The sequence below is a fragment of the Papio anubis genome, chromosome 1 (genome assembly GCF_008728515.1).
Source record: "Papio anubis isolate 15944 chromosome 1, Panubis1.0, whole genome shotgun sequence".
NCBI lineage: Eukaryota > Metazoa > Chordata > Mammalia > Primates > Cercopithecidae > Papio > Papio anubis.
In genome coordinates this window covers 88,915,829-88,935,459 of record NC_044976.1, presented here as the reverse complement: position 1 = coordinate 88,935,459, position 19,631 = coordinate 88,915,829, and the positions used below count along the sequence as shown (strand labels likewise).

Genomic DNA, 19,631 nt, shown 5'->3' with positions numbered 1-19,631 from the left:
CTACCTTGATGATCTTTCTAGTGCTGTTAGTGGGGTATTGAAGTCCTCCACTTATTATGGCATGGCTGTGTATCTCTTAAGTCTAGTAGTATTCGTTTTATAAATCTGGGTGCTCTGATGTGGGGTATGTACATATTTAGGATAGTTAAATTTTCTTGTTGAAGAAAATCACTGATCATTATATGATGCTTTATCTTTTTTTTTTTAAAACTGTTGTTGATTTAAAGTCTGTTTTATCTGATGCAAGAACAGCAACTGCTGCTTTTTTTTGTTTTCCATGATGAGGAGATGGAGAGGCACTCCATCTCTTTAAGCCTATGGGTGTCATTACATGTGAGATGGGTCTCTTGAAGGCAGAAAAAGCTTGGATCTTGTTTTCTTATTCAATTTGCCGCTCTGTCTTTGAATTAGAGCACTTAGGTGATTTATGTTCAAGGTTAATATTGATATATTTGGTTTTGTTTTACTCATAGCGTTGTTAGCTAGTTGTTTTATAGTCTCAATTGTGTAATTGCTTTATAGGGCCTGTCAGCTGGTGGCAAGTATCATTCTTTCATTTCTATGTTTAGAACTCCTTTGAGCATTTCTTGTAGGTCTGGTCTGGTGGTGGTGAATTCCATTGGTGCTTGCTTGTCTGGGAAATATTTTATTTCTCCTTTGTTTATGAAACATAGTTTGGTGGTATATAAAATTCGTGGCTTTTTTTAAGAAGGCTAAAAATAGGCCCCTAAAGTTTTCTGCTTATAAGGTTTCTGCTGAGAAATCTGCTGTTAATCTGATGTCATTTTCTTTATAAGCAATATTGTCCTTTTCTCTAGATTCCTTTAAGATTTTTTCTTTTGGATTGACCTTATGTAATCTGATGACTATATTCCTTGGGGATGGTCATATATTATCTTACAGGTGTATTCTGAATTTTTTGTATCTGGATGTCAACCTCTCTAACAAGATTAAGGATTTTTTTTCCCTGAATTATTATCTCAAATATGTTGTCTAAGTTGCTAACTTTTTCTTCTCTCTCAGGAATACCCATAAGTCATAGGTTTGGTCACTTTACATAATCCCATATTTCTCAAAGTCTTTGTTAATTTATTTAAAAATCTTTTTTCTTTATTTTTGTCTGACTGGGTTGTTCAGAAGACTGGTCTTCAACCTCTGAAATTCTTTCTTCTGCTTGGTCTAGTCTATTGTTAAAGTTTCCAATTGTATTTTGAAATTCCTTTAGTAAAATTTCAATTCCAGAAGTTCTATTTGTGTTTTTTTAAAAATGTAGCCATCTCGTCTTTCAGATCCTGCATCATTTTTTTCCTAATTTCTTTGCATTGGATTTCAACTTCTTCTTGGATCTCGTTGAGTTTCCTTGCAATTCATGTTTTGAATTTTTTATCTGTCACTTCAGACATTTCAATCTGGTTAGCACCGATTGATAGATCCTAGCTAGTGTCATCCTTTGGAGGTGCAAAAACACTGGCTTTTGGCACTGGACTTGAGCTGATTCCTTCTCATCTGAGGGAGCCATCGCTTATTTTTAAATTTGCTATTGTTTGGATGAGGCTTTTTAATTTTTAAATTCTTTTTTCCCTTGAAAGTATCGCTTGAAAGTAGTGTATGTTGTGTGTAATTGTCTTTGTTTCTGAGTGCTTTCAGGGAGCTAAGGGTCTATATGAGTTCCTTGGTTGTAGATAGCTTCTGCACGCTGGCTTTCTCAGATGCTGCTTGTTGTAGTAATGTATTGGACTTAAGAGCCGATATACTATCTCCTGTGGGGCTGAGGGTGCAGAGATCTCAGGGAGCTTATCTCATGAACTAGCAGCAAGCCCTCATAGCAGGTTTTTCACTTGATGATGCAGTTCAGGATGTAGTCCAGTAGATGGCGCTTAAGAGTAAGAGCTGCCGAGTAGGCTGGCATCCAGGGGAAGCTCTCCCAGGATGGGGTGGGTGGATGGTGGTAAGAAATAGTGATGGGTGCGCTGTGATCTTGGGAGAAAGGGTGTGCATCAGCTCCTCCTTCTGAGTCGGAGGGGATATGATCTTTTTCCCTATCATGGCCCTTTTGCATGGCTCATTCAGTTTATAAAGGATTTGACTTTTGGTTCCCAGCTGCAGACCATGGATATGCCTCTGGTGGCTACCACTATAAAAAAAAAATAGGGCTTTGGGGCAGAACTTCTTCCCTTAGTCCGAGGCAGGCAACTCTACAGTCTGTCCTCTGTAGCTCAGACACTGTTGCCACTCTGTGTAGGGAGAGGGAGTTGGCCTTGCCCTTTGTGAAAACCTGAGTGGCTTGAACTCACTGTCAGTGGGGGTGGAGCCGCTATGAGAGCACAACAAATGCTTTCTCCCAGTGTGCACTCACTAGCTTCTGGTGCGAAGAATGACTGCTGCATTCACAGTAGTGTAGGTGGGAGGTGGGGAGTGTGTGGAGATGACTGATATGGTGTGGATCTGTGTCCCTGCCCACACCTCATGTCGAAGTGTAATCCCCCGTGTTGGAGGTGGGGCCTGGTGGGAGGCCATTGACTCATGGGGGTGGTTTCTCATGAAGGATTTAACACCATTTCCCTGGCTGCTGTTCTCGTGATGGTGAGTTCTCGTGATATCTGGTTGTTTAAAAGTGTGAAGCACCTCCCCACTCACTCTGTTCCTCCTGCTATGACCATGTGAAATGCTGGTTCCCTTTTGCCTTCTTCCATGAGAAAAAGTTTCCTGAGGTCTCCTCAGAAGCCAGCATCATGCTTCCTGTGCAGCCTGTGGAATGGTGAGCCAATTAAACCTTTTTTCCTGCATAAATTGCCCAGTCTCAGGTATTTCTTTATAGAAGTGTGAGGATGGATTAATACAATGACCCACTTTTCATATCTGTTCCTGGATGTTGGTGCTGTCTCCTTCAGCAATTGGTGCCATGCCTATTTTTCCTTTGTCCCGAGAGAGTCTTTGGTGGGCTGTGCTCCTCCTTCCCTTAGGGATAGCCCATGCAGAGGGCTAGATCTCCAGAGGCCCCCAGGTCCCCAGGGACCACCAATCTACTGTGCATGCTAAAGTCGGAGTGGGTTGGGGGGTATGTTTGTGGGGAATCTGGTGGTATGGTATCTCAAGGGTGGATAATCCCTGGGCAGGGCAGTGTCCCACTATGGGTGCACAACAAGTATGACTCCCATTGTCTTAGTTTGGGTCTGAGGGGAGTCTGGGTACACCTATGCAAGCTGGTGCACAGTTCTCTGACCTTGGGAAATTGTCAAATTGCTACCAATATTGTTGCCTTGGGCCATGAGGGCAGAGGAGATCCTCTATAGTTTAGTGATCAGCTGATTGTCTGAGGGGTAAGCAGAGGAGTACTTCCCTCTACTCTTTCCATGGTGCTCTCAATTCCTGAGGTATTGTTCTCTGCCAGACTCTTGTTGTTCTACTTTTTTTGCACCCCAGATTCTTCCTGTACGCATCCCAACGGATCCTGGCTCTCTTCCCTCAGTTTTCTGTTAAGAACTTGTCCATTCACCAGTAGCTTTGATCTTCTTTCCGAGGAGACCTAGCATCCAATGTCTCTAGTCGGCCACCTTGGAAAGCCAGTTTCCTTTAGCCATTCTTTAAGGATAGGTTTGCTAGTGACAAATACTGTAAATTTTCTTGTCTGAGAATGTCTTGCTTTTTCCTTCATTTCTAAAGGATAGTTTTCCCAGGTATAGAATCCATGTTTGATGGTTCTTGTTTTTCAGCACTTGAAAAAATGTTTTGCCACTTTTTTCTCGCCTCCATAGTTTCCTATGAAAAATCCACTGTTACTTGAATTCGTATTCCCTTGTAGGTAACTTATCATTTCTGTCTAGGTGTTTTAAAGATTTTTTTTCTTTTCCTTTAGTTTTCAGAAATTTAATTATGATGTGTTTTGGTATGATTTTTTTTTGTGTGTTTATCATGTTGAAGTTTGCTCAGTTTGTTAAATATGTACTTTCAATTATTTTGCCAAATTTGGGAAGTTTTTAGACATTTTATCTTCAAATACTCTTTTATCCCTATTTTCCTTCTCCACTGTTTTTGGACCTCTGATTGTATGATTGTTGTATCTGTTATTATTATCACACAGGTCCCTAACGCTGGCTCTGCTCTGTTTTTTTTTTTTTTTTTTTCTTTCTATCTTCTTTCTGTTGTTCAGATTGGGTAAATTCTATGGATCTTTCCTCAAGGTTACTAATTTTATCCCCTGCAATTTTCACTCTATTATTGAGCCCACTCAGAGATTTTAAAATTTCTGTTATTGTATTTTTCAGTTATATGATTTCTGATAAGGCTTGTCTGTGTCCCCGCTAAATCTCAACTTGAATTGTATCTCCAAGAATTCCCACATGTTGTGGGAGGGACCCAAGGGGAGGTAATTGAATAATGGGGGCCAGTCTTTCCCACGCTGGTCTCATGATAGTAAGTCTCATGAGATTTGATGGGTTTATCAGGTGTTTTTGCTTTTTCTTCTTCCTCATTTTCTCTTGCTGTCAGCATGTAAGAAATGCCGTAAACTATAAGTCCAATTAAGCCTCTTTTTCTTCCCAGTCTCCAGTATGTCTTTATCAGCAGCACAAAAATGGACCAATACAATTTCCATTTGGTTCTTATTTATAACTTCTGTTTCTTTGGTGAGATTTTACAGTTTTTTATTTTTTTCTAAGACAAGTTGTAATTGTTGCTGAAGCATTTTTCTGGTGGCTGCTTTGAAATCCTTGTCAGTTCCAAGATCTATTTCATGGTGGTGTTAATGTCAGATGATTATCTTTCCTCATTCAATTTGTAATTTTCCCTGTTCTTAGTGTTATGGGTTTTTTTTTTTTTTTTAACTGTGTCTTGAATATTTTGACTATTTGTATTATATGACTTAATTCTATATTCAATTTTAACAGGAGCCAACTTGTTTAATTTCAGTATGAAAATCTTGGCTACTTTTGTGGACTGGGTTCCAGTGACAATTTGATTTTCAGAGCATTATGGTGCTATTTTGGAGAGTTAATCTATTTTCTGCTGCTGGGGCTCCCATGGGTCCCTGCTGGTGGTTTGTGAGAAATAGAGTCAGCCTGAGGGATAGAGGATTTCCTACAGGCTGACCACCTGGTGTCCCTGGGTGGGGGCAGACAGTCAGCTTGGGGAGGAAGTCTTCCTGGGCTGGGTGCCTGTTGTGGCAGTGCTGTCTGGTCACTTGGGGTCTCTCTGTGGGATAGAAGATTCTGTGACAGGGAAAAAGAGTATTTTCTATGCCAGGTTCTTTTTGTGGCTTTGCATCCTCTGCTTGTTGGGGATAGGAAATGCTGTTATGGTGGGATTCTCCTTGACTCTGCTGCTCCTCACCCCTGCTATTGGTGTCTCTAGGTGGAGTAGCATTGTTTCAGTCCTGGTGGGAGGGAGAACACTTCTGTCTGCTTACTGATGATGGGGCTCCTTGTTGATACCCCTAACCTTTCTGGTACTGCTGGAATCACCTTGGTGTTGTCTGTGGGATTCATGTTTGTATGTGGGAGGAATGCATCTACCTGGGTACCTAATGTTGTTAAGTTGGGGAAGAGGAAACGTTAGACCTAGGTCTTTACTTGGGTGGAGACATAAGATGCCCTGCCACTATAGTATTCCTCCAGTCTGGGAGTCACCTTTCCCTTTTCATCTTTTGGAGCTTTCATTTGGTTGCCTCCTGAAATGTTTCCAGGGTTTATAGTTGTACTTAATGAGGACCAGAAATCTCAAATGTCACTCTGTCTAAAAATTGGAAACTATTTTTTTATTGTAGTAAAATATACATAATGCAAAACATATTATTTTAATGTGTATAGTTCAGTGGCATTAAGTACATTAACATCACCACTACCCATCTCCAGAATGTTTTCATCTTCCCCAGCTGAAACTCAATACCCATTAAACACATTCCCCATTTCTCCTCTCCCACAATCCCTGGTAACCACCATTGAATTTTCCTTTTTTTAAAAAAAAAAAAATTGAGATGGAGTCTCCCTCTGTCACCCAGGCACAGTGCAGTGGCATGATCTTGGCTCACTGTAACCTCCACCTCCCGAGTTTCAGCAATTCTCCTGCCTCGGCCTCCCAAGTATCTGGGATTACAGTCAGGCACGACCACGCCCGGCTAATTTTTGTATTTTTAGTAGAGATGGGGTTTCACCATATTGGTCAGGCTGGTCCCAAACTCCTCACCTCAGGTTATCCATCCACCTAGGCCTCCCAAAGTGCTGGGATTACAGGCGTCAGCCACCGGGGCCGGCCCCGCCATTGTATTTTCTATCTCCATGAATTTGATTATTCTAAGTACCTCATATAAATGGAGTCATATGGTATTTTTCCTTTTGTGCCTGCCTTATTTCACTCAGCATAGTGTCCTCAAGGTTCATCCATGCTGCAGCATGTGTCAGAATTTTCTTCCTTTTTAAGGTCTATTTTAAAAATGGTATTTTTCCTGAATATAGAATTCTAGGTTGATATTTTTCCTCGAGTACTTTGAAAACGTAGTTCCATTTTCTTCTGACCTTCAGAGACAACTGTATCTGACTAGAACTACAGCCTGCCACCTAATTGTTCCTTAAACAAATTTGACCAGTTCACTTGCTTTCCATCCAACCTCTCATCATTGAATCTTGGCAGAGGTGGTGCTTTCAATTATTCTGTCTGGTCAAGATTGAGTCAGTTTACCTCTTCAATGTATCCTCTATGGCAGAGGTTTAGATTGTAGCCTTTTCTCTGCTCTGCTAAACTAGTTACCTCCAGTCCATCTTCCTTTCATCTTTCAAAAAAGTAATAAACTTTCTTAGTTGTCATTTCCTCTTGTTCTTTGTAGAGGAGCAGATTCTAATTCAAGATATTTAACCAGAAGCCACTCATTCAATACTGTAGTGCTACCATATTGATATGGTTTGGCTGTGTCCTCACCCAAATCTCATCTTGAATTGTAGCTCCCCAAATTCTCGTGTGTCATGGGAGGGACCTGGTGGGAGATAATTGAATCATGGGGGCAGGTCTTCCCCATGTTGTTCTTGTGATAGTGAATATCAGAAAGAACAGAGATCATGAATATCATAGTGAATATCACAAAGAACAGAGTTCATGAGATCTGATGGGTTTATAAAGGGCAGTTCCCCTACACAAGCTGTCTTGCCTGCCACCATGTATGATGTGTCTTTGCTCCTCATTTGCCTTCAACCGTGGTTGTGAGGCCTCCCCAACCATGTGGAACTGTGAGTCAATGAAACCTCTTTCATTTATAATTTACCCAGTCTCAGGTAAGTCTTTATTAACAGTGTGAGAACAGACTAATACACATATCCTTAGCACAAACACCCGATAAGGACAGTGCCTAAACAATAGGATTATAGAACAACTTTATTATGCATGTAGAGATAAAAATTCTAAAAATCAACCCATAAGTTTAATCCAGGGGTGTAAAAAACAATGAGATTAAGTAGAGTTTATTTCAGGAACACAATTAAACAAAATGAGATTTACCAGTGTAATCATCCCAAATTAAAAGCGTGACATTACATGGTTAAATAGATGCTGAAGGGGCAGCTGATAAAATTTAGCAGCCATCCTTAATAGGCACCCTAAGCAAAATAGGAATCAATGGAAACTGCTTAACTATAATAAAAACTGCATAAGAAAACTGCAGCAGGAGTCAGCAAACTATTGCTTGTAGGCCAAATCCAGCCCACTGCCTATTTTTATAATGCAGTTTCATTGAAATACAACTACACTCATCTATTTATATATTTTCTGCTTTTTAAAAGAGTTTCGTGGCAGAGTTAAGTAATTGTGACAGAGACCATACAGACTACAAAGCCTGAAATATTTATGATATGACTTTCTCTAGACAAAGTTTGTTGACCCATATTCTAAAGAGTTAAATCATGAAGTTGTTTCCATTAAAAGGTAGGAGCAATTCAGGGATGTACTTCATCCTAAATATTATTAATTCTGCCTTTCCTTTAGCAGGAAAGGTGATCTTTTGAAATCCAAATCTGATTAAGTAACTTTTCTTCTAAAATCTTTCAATGCTTTTCTATCATACTTGGGGAAAAAAAATCCCAATTCCTTCCTGGGGTCTGCATACAAGGCCATATGAGATCTGTCTTTTGCTGGTCTTTCCAGCCCACTATCTACTATTCTCCTTGTTCACTGTGCTTTAATTCCACTAAAGGTCTTTAAGGTCTTGAAGTCTGCGGGTCTTCCTTATCTTAGGGTCTTTGCATATGCTTTTCCCATTCCCTAGAATTCTGTTTCCTTCTGACTAGTGCCTCAGTTTTTAATAGGTCTCACTTCAATGTCACTGTATCAGAGAGTTCTGGCCTGACTACTAAAGATCCTTCTCTGTCATTTTCTATCTCTGTATCTTGTTTCTTTTCTTTATGGTATTTATTACAATTTACAATTGTTTTTACTTGTTTGTTAACTGGTTTTTTGTCTTCCTCCTCTAAAATATAAATTCGATAAGAGCAAGAGTTGAGTTAGCCTAGTTCATTGCTACATTGCCCTATTTGTTGACTAGATGAAGATATAGTTTAATTAATTTTTCTAAATCATAGCCAGCAAAATATACCTGATATTTTAAACCAGCATGATGGACTCCCCAGACAAAGGTCTGTTTGTTGCCATGCAAAGTCTGTCAGTGGAATTCATTCGTTTCTTCATTCATTGGATAAGCATGTGTTGAACAAATGCGAAGGACCAGGCTTTATGGGTGGGGATGGTGAGGACAGAAATATAAAACATTGTTTCTGATGTCAGAAAGCTCATAGCCTGATAGGAGACATAATCAGTAAACAACTGGTTGTTATGGAGAATGATAAGCTCTCTTGCAAAATAAATAATAAACCTTCATGGATCCCGAAAGAGGAAGAGGTGAGGCTGGTTTCTGGAGAAGATGCTGTCTGAGATGGACTTTGAAAGCATGTCTTATTTGCATTTAATGTAGTAATGCCTAATGCAATGTCAGAAGTACTTAAGGCATTAATAAATTTTGGTTGTTGTACTTAAAAATTGGAACTAACCAGAAAATTGAAAAGATAGGGGTGTGAGTGTGGATATATTATAAGGAAAAGGAATAGCATGGGACATGAATAGAGTTGAGATAGAATGCGGCCCATATGAGAAAATGCTTTGGATCAGTTTGGCTGGAGTAGAAGGTATATGTTGTGAGAATGGCAAGAGGTAAAACTCACCTGGGAGACAGAGGTTAGGTCATCAAGTGTATTATGTGCTGTTCATGAAGGGAGAGACATTGAAGGACAATTGTATAAATATAGCTGAAATTATTTAGAAGCAGCAATTGTAGAAAATATGTTATGTTTCTGTTGTCAAATGTAAGAATTGTGACAATAGATTTGATGCAATCTTAGACCAAACTTGTTTTGAAAAGTGCAGGCTTCTATAATTCTGAGTTTACAATTACTTTTTTTTTTCCTAAGAAAAAATTTACCGTGGTGCATGGCAATCATATGCTGTCTACATATTTAACCACTTTTAGGATACCTTAGATACTGCTTGCTACACTCTTCTCTGCAGGTCCAGGAAGAATGAATTACCCTATAACTTGCTTAGCAAAATCTTCCCTGTGCTTGATTTCCCCCAGGTAGAGGACTGGGGCTTGTAGGGTAAACTTTGCAGGCCTCCAGTGTGTCTTTGCCTCCTTCTTTGGAGCCAGGGACAGTCTGGAAATAAATATCTTTTTATGTTGAGTCAAGTTCAAAACAACATGCCAGGCTCCCAATTTACACCTGTGGGGAAAAGAAGAAACTTCAATGAGAGCTAATTGAATAGCTTTGCCCTTGTAGCAGGTACTTGTGTTTCTGCTAGTGGAAAGAAGGCCCCTGGAGAATCAGGTGACCGAAATTTCCCTGGGAACCCTTGCATTCTGGAGAAATACAGGATTTCTGAGGAAATTTTTCTGTTTTCTGAACATGTGAAGTGTGTGCAGGATAAACAGTCTGCTACCTCTCTTCCAGCTGCAGCAGTCCTGTCAGAGCAGTTGCTGGGTGTGGGCTACTGGAGTGGGTCCCAAAGTGATACACAGTGTCCTACCCTGAAAGAACCATCATCTGGTGGCTGCACACACATTTGCCTCTGGAGGTCTTGACGACTGTTCCAAGGCTGATGAAGGGAGCCGTGGTGGAGCTGATCAGACCTGCTGAGGGAATGCAGAAAAAGGGAAGGAACCTCATGGGGTAGGAGCATCAGACAAGGCCTTCCAATGGTGATGAATTATGAGCAGAACCTTGAACTTCATTTTGAATTTGGTTTGAAGAAGAGAAGGTGCAAGGTTGTTTCAGGCAGGTAGAAAGACAAGAGACATTGGAGATAGATCATCAGAGCTATCCAAAACACCTATCTGACCTTGTTGCTATCCTATTGAAACCTGTCATTGGTTCCTCGTCACCTGCATAGTAAAGTGTAAGCTCCTTACCTGGACATATCACTGGCCTCTGCTTACCCCTCCAGCCTCCTCATCCCCCACCTTGTGCCTTGGTTCTTATGCTCTACCAATATCTTACTCTTATCCCTCTGAGTACCCCATGCTATTTCATGCCTCCATGACTCTGTCTCTAATGGTTCTTCTTGTTCCCTTTCCTGTCTGATAGCCTGGTGAAGTCATCTTTGCAAGCTCTTGTGAGACCTCACTAGCTGTATTAGTTTGTTTTCATGCTGCCAATAAAGACATACCCAAGACTGGGAAGAAAAAGAAGTTTCACTGGACTTACAGTTCCACACGGCAGGGGGAGGCCCCAGAATCATGGCGGGAGGCAAAAGGCACTTCTTACATGGTGGCAGCAAAAGAAAATGAGAGAAGAAGCAAAATCAGAAACCCCTGCTAAACCCATCAGATCTTGAGAGGTGTATTCACTATCACAAGAATAGTACAGGAAAGACTGGCCTTCATGATTCAGTTACCCCACCTGGGTCCCTCCCACAATATGTGGGAACACAGCCCAGCCATATCACTAGCTGACCAAGGTCATGTAATAATGGAAATGAGAAGAAGCCTGTTTGGGCTGATTCCGGAGCCTTTGCTCTTAACCACCATGCAATTCTACTTATAAGGAAGAGCCCATTATTTATAATTTCATGGTGTTCATAGTTAGTCTTAGTTGGTGAGCTGAGCCCTTTGGGAAGAGAAGTGCCCTGGATTCCAGCTCTCTTCCTGCTATGACACTTAGAGCAAGACATATGAAATACCTGTGGGCTTTATTTTTCTCATCTGTAAAATGACAACCTTTGTCTTACAGATAATTACAGGATATTTTTAATTCTATCAAAATATATATTTTAAAAGATATTCCAGGAATATTGGCCAAGGTTAGCTCATGGATATAGAATTATACCTAGGCCTGGGATAACAGGATAACTAACACCTGTTATCCCAGTACTTTGGGAGCTGAGACAGGTGGACCACTTGAGGTCAGGAGCTCATGATCAGCCTGGCCAACATGGCAAAACCCCATCTCTACTAAAAATACAAAAATTAGCTTGGCATGGTGGTGTGTGCCTGTAGTCCCAACTACTAAGGAGGCTGAGGCATAAGAATTACTTGAACCCGGGGGGCAGAGGTTGCAGTGAGCCAAGATCGTGCCACTGCAATCCAGTCCGGTCCACAAAGCAAGACTCCATACTGCCCCCTGCTGCCTCCCTAAAAAAAGAATTATACTTAGGCATCTAAATGAATGACTTCTCCTTAAATGTCAGGGCTTAATTTACTGATACAATATGGTCTAATATCAAAGTAGGGATTTAAAACAGAAATTGGAAACCAAATAGAAGTTGTCTTTGTAAAAAGTTGGAGGAAAAAATATAAAAATATTCAGAAAACTCCCTCTTCTTCCTGGCTGTATGACCTGAAGAAAGATTATCCTATCTAATTTTCAGTTTTCTCCTCTGGAAGCAGAGATACTAATATAATGTACTTCATAGGGTTGTGTGAAGATTAGATAAGGTCAGGTGTGTGACGGTCTTAGCATAGTGCCTGGCATGCAATAAATAACCCAATAAGTATTAGCTGTGGATTAAGGAATGGAATGTAGGGACTGGGAGGGGGTGGGTGCTAGGTGAAGGCCTGGAGAGACCTCATGCTTTCTTATTTAGCAAATATTCCAGCTTCTGCATGTCTCTAGTTGGTATGCCCCAGAACTCAGAGTCAGGTTTTGGGGAGTAGTGGTGTACCCCACAGTGCCCTGGATATAGGCTGGGGTTGGTATAGCCCGGGGAAATCCTGAATACTAAAAATGATAAAGGTAGTAACAGCAGCAGCAACAACAGTTATCACCATTACCAGATCTTTCTGACCCCAGAGCTTGTGCTCTTGACTCTTTTTATTTCTCTGAGACACTGAGAGTCATCCTTTAAAAGAAGGGGGAGCCAGTACTATCATTCCATAGCCTGAGACACTCTGATGGGTGCAGTAGTACCAGGGTTGTTCCTGCCTATGATGGGGTGAAAGCCTGTGTGATGTCATCAGGTGGGCCAGGAATAGCCCTCATGAGCTAAATGCCAGAGCACCTGAAGGTTCCAGTATGCATCACCCTTGGAGACAGGAGCACTGGCATTTTCTATTAAAATCCAAATGTAATCTGGAAGGCATTGTGCACCATTCCTTTATCATCTTTTCTAAAAATTATAAATCAGATTTGCCAGTCTCTTATTTGGGCAGGAGGCCAGGGACAGTTCAGAACATAGGGTATCGCTCACCTCTAAAAATAGTTCAATACTAAATTGTCATTCTTCTAAATTGCCTCTTCTGTGCCCAAATCTGGACAATTTCATTTTCTTTTCATTGGCTTTATAGTTGAGTGAAAGTAGTTCATGTCCTACTCCATAGAATATTGCACATTTTATAATACAAGGAAACAAGTTTTTATTCTTAAATAAGAGATACTTTGAGAAGCTTCTAGGGATGGGTTAGTTCAAGCTCAATCTTTCATTTTTACTTAAATTTCACTGATATTCAGTATAGTCTCTCTGTGTGTATGTATATCTCCTATCTTATTCATTGCTTTGTGGCCAGCATCTAATACATTCTCAAGTAAATGAATTAATAAACTGAGTACTCCTATTGTGAAAGCCCTAAAGACAATGAGAAAATCAGTAAATAAAGGCTCTCCATCCTCAAAAATCTTAACCTGTAACAGAGAGACAAGTTCTAAGGCAGGAGAGACTGAGGGCCTGAACATGCTGTGGAGATGCAAAGGGGAGATGGGGTGAAAGCAAGGGGGGGCAAGGAAGGGGAAAAAGGCAAACGTTAGTCTGTGGTTTTGAGCTTGGATGCCTGGCAGAGCAATAGTGCCATCAAAAGAGAGAAGGAAGTCAGGAAGAGGAGCAGATCTGGGGAAAGGGGATAGAAGGAGGACATGATGAGTTCGGATCTAAACAGATGAGGTTTGGATGATGTAGACTTGGGTGCCACTTAAGATGTGCAGCTGCCCTATAAGCTATGATGAAGATGAGTTAATTGCTGAGTTCTAGAGTAGCTTCAAACTTAGGCTATTTTATTCTCTTTCTTATTCAACAGGGCTTTGTGCTAGGCAATAAAAAGGGATTTTAAAAGGTACAAAAGGCATGATCTTTGCTCTCCCAGAGTTCCTGAGTGAGGCGGTATGTGCTCAACAGTGCCAGGCAAGTAGCAGCCTGTAGAAGGAACAGAAGAAGGAGTGGCTTGGGTGTGACAAGCTGGAACCTGCAGCAGCTGCAGGGGGAGGGCGTTCTGAGAATCTAAAGATCAGCATGCCCCTTCGGACCTTTGGAAGGAAGCTATCAAAAATGAAGACATGACTTCTCAATACCAGGTTTATTTAAAAAGGAATTAAACCAATGTAACAGGTACACCTTTTTACAGTAATTACCTTATTGGTATACAGAGAAGAGGCAAAATCATGAATTGGTTTGTTTTGTCTTTCCATGAGGAAAATGGCTTTTTTGAGCCCAAATGAAGGGGACTTAATGGCTTGGCCCCAGGATGATCATTACTGCTGTGGGCTGGGAAGCCTTGGAAAATTGCCCTTCTCTTTTCCTGCTGCTTTCCATCCCACTTTTTTCAGAGACATATTTTGGGTCCCCTGTCTCCTTGAATCTGCTAGCAGTGTGTAGAGACTCACCCAGTGCCTGACTGCCTGTTACTGCTGCTAAGCCTTGTTCTGACTGGCCATGGTGACAATGGCCTAGGAATTTCAACTTTGAGAAACTCCACAAATGCCATGAGATGGGTGGCCGCTTATGTGGTTATTGTTTAGGGCTGACTCTGTCCCCAGGGATGTGATTTTAAAGCCCTGGTATATGAGGTTGAGAACACCTATAACAATAGCCAATCCTAACAAGGGAGGTTCTCCAGGTTTATAGAGGGGGTCTTCAAAGGATTCAACTTCCTAATAGTGATCTATGAGGCCATACCAGTGGCATGGGGGAAAGTGAGAATTTAGAAAAATTGTTGGAAAGTATTTTCCTCTTGACAAGTAAAGAATTAGAGTATTATGAAATTGTAAGAAATTACAGGGTTAGAAGATTCCCTCTTTTAGTAATACATTTTATACTCTGATTAAAGCACTTACCTGTATCTGATAGTAAGGATGCTAGAATAAGGGCTTTATTGCCTCATTAAAATAGTGCCATCTAGTGGTAAATGTTTTGAATTGTAGCTCGGTGCCCAGAGAACTGTCAAACCCTCAGGGGACTTGGCTTAAAGATTAAGCAGCATTTATCATTTTCTTGTTTATTTATTCATCTATTCTTTCACTTAGTTTACTTATCATTTACTACATGCTGAGTATCTTGATGGGTGTTGCGTATGAAGAGACGAGGAAGACACAAGTGCTGACCTCAAGTTGTTCATAGTCCAGTGGGTGAGACTGCCTGTAGCCCTGTGATTGCAATCCAGAGATAATGGCTATTTGAGAAGTGCAGTGGAAGCCCAGGAGATTCAAATGTCACAAGCAGTTTCACTGCCGCTGCTGGAAGGCCCTCCCATGTATATAAGGACACAACTTGCAGGAAGCGTGGAGTCAAGGAAGGGACAAGCTGTTGGATGCTTCCTCAACTTGCTACTTGTGTGGGATTCCCTACCATATCAGCCCTCTCTTTTGGGTTCTCCTTGTGTCTCTGGCCCTACTCCTAAATCAAGGAACTGAATGAACTTGTGGTTTGCTGCTCGCAAGAGAGAGAAAGCAAGCCCTCTCTTTCTCTTTCATGGGCTTGATTCTTGGTCATTCTAGGACATACATTGTTGGACACAGGGTGGTGTGTTTAAAGCCCTGGACACTTTATAGGAACCTATCAACAAATTTTTACTTGCCTTCTCTGCCTTCTGCTCATTTATATTTCCCTTTTCTTCTGCCATGAGAGGTTTGCATAAGTCTTTCTCTTCTTCACATAACTCTGTCTCTGTGCAATACAATCTATACTGTTCTTTTCTGGAGAAATGGACTCATTGTGAGATCTTGTTCAGGCACCTAATCTTTCTAGTTCCAACAGTTGTTTCCTCTTAAAAACCAGACCAATAATATTGACCTACCTAGGTGCTGAGCATGCAGAGGCCTGGGATGATGAACTCTGAAGATGTGGGAAAGAATTCACAGTGCATGAGGCATTTGGACTGGGATGTGAAGAGTGGTTTGGAGATTATCAGTTGGAGGAGGTTTATGTTACTAAAGGACATCCTACCTAGGTAGGTCAATATAACTGGCCTGGTTTTTACGAGGAAACAACTCTTGGCGCTAGAAAGATTAGGTGCCGGAACAGAGTCACACAGTGAGTTCATTTCTCCAGAAAAGAACAGTGTAGATTGTATTGCACAGAGACAGAGTTATTGGTAAAGTGTTTTAATTCTTATTTAATATTTTATGACATATAAACATGAGCAAAACACTTGTTATGCTTTTTCTTCACTTGTCTTAAGTTTTACTTTGTAAAAATTAGCCATCATACTGTTTATTTTTTTTTTGGTAGAGTTTAACCCTTAAAAATTTTCACTTCATTTACTTTTTAACACCATACTCCTTGAATAAGTCTTTTTTGCTTTCCTTGTAATTGGTTCTTCTTAGTTTCCTTAGCTTTCTTCTTCTTCCTTGCTCTCTGTTTTCTCTATGAAGAGTGCTTTCCATCTCTTTCCTTCTCTTGGTGTCCAAGCCATCTTTTACTGTCATAACTCTCACCTTGCTTTGTTTGTTTCTTCTTGCCTATCCAAACTCTTTCTGTCTGTTAGTTCTATGATCTTTTCTGGTTCTTCTCATTCAGTTCTTCCCTCTCATTCTCTTTTCCACTTCTCCATGTGTCTCTCATTGTGTGTGTGTGTTTTATTATCTTGATCTTTTAGGTTGTGCTTCTCAGAAGTTTATAGTACCGATTCCATGTTTAGTTTGTCTCAGTCACCACTATGGGCATAACATTCTGTTGGTGTGGGAGAGGTAAAAGATCTGTCAGGAAGGAATAATATATTCATTTATTCATTTGTCAGACATGTGTTGTGTGCCTGCTAGGTACCAGGCATTATACTAAGAGCCAGGTAGGGATAGAGAAGAAGCAAAGAAGAATGAGATGGTGTCCACTTGCAAGGAGCTCATATTCTAATCAGAAACAAATAGGTCAAAAATTCTTATGATGAAGCTCTGACTTGGGCTGCATTAGAGATAGGTAGAAGAGATTGAGCATGCAGAGGCCTGAAATGATTAACTGTGAAGAGGTGGGAAAGAATTCACAGTGCATAAGGCTTTTGAACTGGAATGTGAAGAATAGTTTGGAGATTATCATTTGGAGATTGTTTGGGTCACTAAAGGGCATTCTAGGCAAAGGCAATTTACAAAAGACTGAAGCCTTTAATAAATGTGGTGGGCCCAGGGAAATGCATATGGGAGATACAGAGTATGTACTGGAAAAAGATGAGACTGAAGAGGTGGAAAAGAGACAGTTTCATGGAAAGTCTTATAGTCTGTGTAATGGGGTTAGGGATTCCTTCTGAAAATACTGGTGAGTCATGGACAGAAGGCACATAAGTATTTTGGTTATCTGCAGGTTAAGGAGACAGATAAAAGTGGATGGATTTAATGGATAATTTAGAGGTCAAGTGGACAGAACATGTGATTGATTGGATGCGAGAGGCGAAAGAGAGTGGGCATTTAAAATAAATTTGTTTTAATTGGCATATTTTCTCCTGAGGATTTCAAATTCCCTTAAGAGTTATTATCCCTTTCTATTCATGGGATTCTTATCTTTTTCTAGTGGGGTCTTTTCCTAAGGAATCTAGAATTTGAAGTTTCTAGCTCACTACTCAGATACGTTGTTTTAAATTTTGGCAATAAAATTCTGTTTGCTTACTTTGCTGGGTTTGGCTGACTCGTCTGTGCAGCGCTGCTGGTTCTGAGAAATCAGTAGTTCCACACTCAGCTTCTGGAAGGAGGCAGAGGGTAAGCACAGCATGCTTTGGTGTGCGTGGGGTAGTGCTGTTGAAGGGGAAGTAGCAAGATCTTTACTCTTCTTACAGACTAGGTGCCCTGTATATGCTGGTAGGATGGAGGGAGGAATAACTGAATGGTGAATAACATAAAGAGTACTTATAGTGTCTTTATATTAAATTACTGTATGAGGTGGGGAGAACTTGAATGGGAAACTGGAGGTCAGCAAGCTTTCTCTTCTTGCTGTATTTTATGTAGACCAATATTGAAATTGAGATATATTTCTCAAGTTCAAATAATGGGGTAGGGGAAGGAGAAGTTAAACTGTAATAAATGTTGTGGAGACTTAGGACCAGGTTAGGGTTTTTCTTTCTTGGGAGGATTCACCAAGGGGTAATTATACTGAATCAGCAGGACCTAATGTCATAGGTTGAGAAATAAGAGACATCAAATTTGGGATCTAGCAGCACTTACCCTGCACTCCTAGATCCCCACCAGCTCACCCTCAACATATCAGATTCAGTAGAAGATTTTTAAGTTTGGTGTTTCTTTTTCCTTTGTGGAGGGTCACATAAACTCATTAACTCTGGATTCATCATTCCTTGCTACATATCTTCAATGTCTTGGGTGTATAACCCATTGTTATCATCATACAAATACAAAGCATTTTCTGGAGACAACAGTACCTTGGTCCTGAGTATCCGTCTTCGTTAGGTGTTGGATTGCATTAATTTTCTCAATTCTGTACCCTTCTTGTTTCCATGCACCTTTGGCATATTACTTGGTAATTTCTTTCACTGGAGTTGATTTCTCTGTCCTTTGATTCTGAGTTTGGCCACATGACTTCCTTTGGTCAATGGAATGTTGTAATAAAGAGTTTGATTCCAGTTTTGAGGTTAGACTGTTTGATAGGATTTGGACTTCACCCATACTTTTTTTTTTTTTTTTTTGTGAAACAGAATTTCGCTCTTGTTGCCCAGGCTGGAGTGCAATAGTGTGATCTCGGCTCACTGCAACCTCTGCTTCCCAAGTTCAAGTGATTCTTCTGCCTCAGCCTCCCAAGTAGCTCGATTACAGGCACCTGCCAGCATACCTGGCTAATTCTGTATTTTTAGTAGAGATGGGGTTTCGCCTTGTTGTTCAGGCTGGTCTTGAACTCCTGACCTCAGGTGATCCACCTACCTCAGCTTCCCAAAGTGCTGGGATTACAGGCGTGAGCCACTGCACCCAGCCACGTCCACCCTTCTCTTTCCCACCACCATACATCTGGTACTTTAGACAAGAAAACACACATACACCCCTGGCTTCTTTGCATCACAGAGAAGTTTGAAAACCCTCACACACATGACAATCCCTTCCCCCTCCCCAACCCCTGACCACTATAAAGGCTCAAGTCACTCTCCTGTCTTGTCATTCCAGATTGTCTTGTGTCTACCCTGCCCCCAACCGCCCCCCTGCCCCCGCCCAAAAAGTCCCTTGTGTGACTAATAACCTTTCTTTCAAATTCTCTTGGTGTGCGATGTATTATCAGTCTGGATATCCAACCTACTAATTGGGGTCAGAGGGTCTATTCCACCTTCACAGGATGACTGCAAAACAAATATTAATCTATGTGTGTGTGATACTTGCAGACGGTTGGAAGAAATGCTTGCATGTCTCTGCTTCAACTATTTCTCCTCTGTTATGGCCATGAGATTATGTCTAGGCTAGCCGGCTAGAGAGTGAAACAAATGGAGTAGCATCCCATTGCCTTATCACCTCAGTCAGCAAATCAGTCAATGAATAGCTGACCCCAGACATGTCAGCAAGCCCAGCTAAGATCAGCAGAGCCTCTTAGTCAATCCACAGCTAACTGCAGATGCATGAGTGAAACCAGGCAAGATCAGCCAAGGCTGATCAAGATCAGCTGAACCCTCAAACTTGTGAATTAAATATATGCTAATTGTTGTATACCACCAGATTTTTGGGGTTGATATGTGGAAATATTGTGGCAATAGATAACTGAAAAACCGAGTGTGGGAACTTTTAGACCAACCCTGGGGTAAATATAAGGTCTCCAAAATTTAGCAACTCTCCCTGAAATCCAAAATGAAGCAAAAGATTATAGTGCAGCTTGTATTTAGCCCTTTGGCCTCTATTTTTAAGAGTTAATTTTGTTTAATTTTTTTGTGCTAGGACTCTTAATAAGCAATTTTAAAAAAAGCCTTAAGTAAGATTAGCAATTTGCACCTT

General features: G+C 40.8%; 1 long non-coding RNA gene across 2 annotated transcripts in view; it reads left to right on the top strand.

The window, feature by feature from the left end:
- LOC103886634 overlaps window positions 1–19,631 on the top strand; it is a 102,932-nt gene that overhangs the window by 76,437 nt on the left and 6,864 nt on the right. The window lies entirely within an intron of this gene.